The sequence below is a fragment of the Muscardinus avellanarius genome (assembly GCF_963383645.1).
Source record: "Muscardinus avellanarius genome assembly, chromosome: 1".
Taxonomy (NCBI): Eukaryota; Metazoa; Chordata; class Mammalia; order Rodentia; family Gliridae; genus Muscardinus; species Muscardinus avellanarius.
Window position 1 is genome coordinate 30,891,154 of NC_137786.1, and position 3,812 is coordinate 30,894,965.

Below are 3,812 nucleotides of genomic sequence, written 5' to 3' on the forward strand. Positions count from 1 at the left end.
TACTACAATAAACGAGTTCCTGCTTTGACTTGGCTCCCTGTTGCGTCTGATTGTCTCCGGGAGTGGAGGCTGGGGAATGGGCCGACAGCGCACTCACCTCACACTTTTTTTGTGTGTGTGGTACTGGGGGGTAGAACCCAGGGACATTTTCTACCTACAGGCTACACTCCCAGACCTATCTTATATTTTATTTGGAAACAGGGTCTCACTAAGTGCCAAGAGCCTCACTAAAGCTTCGAACCTGTGCGATCCTCCTGTCTCAGCCTTCCAAGCTCTGGGATTACAAACGTGTGCCACCACGCCCAGCTACATAGACACCTTCAAAAATAAGGTCAAATTTCCAGGTTCCAGGGATTAGGGCATTGGCATTTCTTTTGTAGGGTACTATTCAACTCAGTACAATTATATGCAGTATCATTCCACTTATATAAAATTCTAGGTAAGGCACAGTTTTAATGACAGAAATCAGTGATTCCTGGGGGCCAGGAGTTAGGAGGAAGAGATGACTGCAAAAAGGTCATCTTTTTTGCAAAGTCATTTTGGGGATGATAGAAATGTTCTGTATCGCAATTCATTTGATGTTGCAGGCCTGCTTATAGTTGTCCATCTCATCAAATTGGATACTTGAAGTTGCTATTTCTTTTTTAGGTTCCCAACACTTTATTGTAGAACAACTTTACCCTAAGAATGCACAAATAAAATATAATAATTAATTTTACCACTGGAATTAGACTAGTCAGGCTGTACACTAAGTTCTTCCCACCCCCATGTATACACAAAGGCTAATAAAACAGCTTTGAGCTGATGGGAAGTGGAGGAAGTAGGGAAAGAATTTAATGATTGGTAAGCTTCAAGACTTATTTTAAAAACATACTTTTAGGGTAAGATATGATTCCTTCTCTCAAAGTGATTATAATTCTCTTGGACAAATTGATAGAGCATGAATACACACACACACACACACACACACACACATCTTGAAAAGCAGACTATAATCAGCATAATCAGTGTTTTAGCAGAGTGGTAGCTACTGTAGAAACTTAGTGATATTGGCAAAGGTCAGGGATATAAAATATTTGGGGGGTCTTTAGAGAAACTTAAGTTGATTGCATACCTTGGTTATTTGAATATTATATGTGTCTTGTATATTAATAAGGCTGATCAATACAACTGAATAATAAACAAAAATACCTATCATCATAAATACCACTTAGAGGTAGATGGAAAGTGATATGAAAGCACAGAAAATGAGCAGACTCACTCTAGGAAAGCCAGGGAGGCTTTTAAGAATCAGAAATACTTGTGGTCTTCTATGACCATGCCACCCTGAACATGCCCGATCTCGTACGATCTTGTAAGCTAAGCAGGGTCGGGCCTGATTAGTACTTGGATGGGAGAAATACTTGAGGTCTTGAAGAAAGAATGAAAAAGAAGTGGTAGCAGACCCACATGCTCTTGTTGACTACATGCTTTATTAGCCAACTCTTGGTGAAAGCCTTAAAGCCTTGTGTGATCTGCCACATTCTTTCCCCTCCTGATTCCTTCCACAGAAATGCTCCAGACAGTATCTGATGTGTCCCACTTGGGGCCCAGAATAATAGTGGAGCACTCCAGAGCAGTGTCCACGTTCACCCCATGATGGGCAGGTCCCATGAGTGGCCATTTCAAGCCACTGAGTTGTTCAGATTATTTGCTTCTGCATTTTAACTCAGTATGTTCTAATTGATGCAGAATGTAAGTGGGACATGGGAATCACTCCAACAAAAGCAAAAGAGATTTGGAGGATTAAAGAGTATTAAGAAGGTCCATGCAATGATTGGAGTACAGCAGCATGTCCCAGGTTTGTAGCAGCATGGCCTGGAACAGACTGAGTCAGCACGTGCCAGCTGAAGGAGATTCAATAATTCCTTCTTGACCATGGGAAGTCAGCAAAAACTGTAATCAGAGGAGGGAAATTAGAAAATGTTTTCTAGTGGTATTGTTGAGAATGGACTAAGAGAAAAAGAGTAATTTAAAAGTCAAAAGATGAAAATGTAGTTTTGTTTGCCCAGATCACTTATAAAGTCCAAACTATGCAAAAATTATTTTTATGCATTTTCAAGTTAAAAATTGAATATACAGTGGTTAATGGAGATTGGACAGTTATAGCATCAGTTCATAACATGAGAAATATCTCTGATCATCATGATGATTTTAACCAGTTCATAGCTTTCATTTTTTTTTTACTTTTATTTGTATTTATTTTATGCTGAATTTATTCCTATATCATTAGTTTTTCTTTCTTCAATTTCTTCTGGAATACCTTTTTCTTCTGTGCAACCTCCTCTTTCAGTTTAGGAACAATTTGCTCCTTGTCAGTGAGGAGCATCTCAATGTGGCAGGGGGAGCTCATGTACCATTTAATTTGACCATGAGCTCTATATGTCCGGCGAAGCATCTTAGGGGCTTTGTTCACCTGGATGTGTTCGATGACCAAAGAATCAATATCTAAGCCCTTAATTTCAGCATTGCTTTCTGTATTTTTAAGCACGTGCAGTAAAAATTCAGCACTCTTTTTGAGCCATTGACCTTGTGTCCAACCCCACTGTTTGGCCTATGCATACCTACCAGCTCCACTGTTCTAACACCAGAATGGCACACACTATTTCTTTAAAGTGACATCTTTCAGATACTTGGTGGCTTTTTAGATATGCATACCCTTGATGGTCTGAGCAGTTTCATGGATGTTCTTAAAATGAACACATAGACTTGAACCTCTTGATTTGCACAATTTGATAGAGTTTTATGAGTCAAGAGAGTAGCGAACCATTTTCACAGATCACCTGGGGTGCTGGGCCGATGTCTGTATAGGGGGACAGAGCCCACAGTGAGAAGTAGTAGCCCTGGGAGTTTCCTTCCCAGGGGACTGATGCCCGCCCAGCCGGAGCCAGGATGGTGGTGATGACCGGTGGATTGAGAACCCGGAGCATGACTCCATTGTTTTTAAATTTGAAATATACTATATAAGCTAGTGAAGGCATTAGTCATATAAGACATTATTGTCTTTTATCAAACAATATTAAGTAAATACAATAGTACCTGTCTCTAAGGGTAAGAAATAGAGCCTTAGGATTTTTAAGATTCAAGGAGGTCACCTTCCAATTTTTCTTTTGAATCTTCCTTACCAGAAGTTCACTATTCTCAGTTTTGTATAAATTATTGCTTTTTCATTAAAAGTATTTAAGAACAGCAGTGCCTTACTGCCGGTGGCAGCGGCGAGCTCACCAGACGGCCCCAGACCAAAGCACTCAACAGCCCACCAGGCTCCAGAGAGGAGTGGCAGACAGCAAGCTGAGGTGAGCTGCTGCAGATGAGCCGGGAGGAATTCGGCAGATTTCTCGGCGCAGGGAGCATCTAAAGCTTCCAGAGGCTGGGCTCAGCACACCCTGTAGGGACTCAGAACGGAGCGTAAAAACAGAAAAGAAATATGCCAGCCTCACGGCTGAGGGCATGGCAGTGGTGCCATATTGCCACCGGCAGCAGCAGCAGCGAATTCACTGACCACTACAGCTCCATCTGTACACTCAACAACAGTGAGTCAAATTGTGGCCCCTAGAGAAGAAATCCCATTATAGCATTCCCAGGGACTTGACCCAGTGGGGGAGTGGTGGTGGCAGAGATATCACACCATAGGAGAATGCCCAACCTGGCACCCCCCATGGTCTAAAGCAGCCTCGATTGACTCCCTGGGTCTGAGACTCTGCCATTAAACCCAGTCAAGGAGTAGTGGGGACCGAGATACCACAAACTCGAGATCCAGAGCACCTTAAGTG

General features: G+C 42.0%; 1 pseudogene across 1 annotated transcript; it reads right to left on the reverse strand.

The window, feature by feature from the left end:
- Positions 1-2,203: 2,203 nt before the first annotated feature.
- Positions 2,204-2,809, reverse strand: LOC308271246 (large ribosomal subunit protein uL22-like; annotated as a pseudogene). The gene has a single exon. The product of its transcript is annotated as a large ribosomal subunit protein uL22-like (transcript).
- Positions 2,810-3,812: the final 1,003 nt, after the last annotated feature.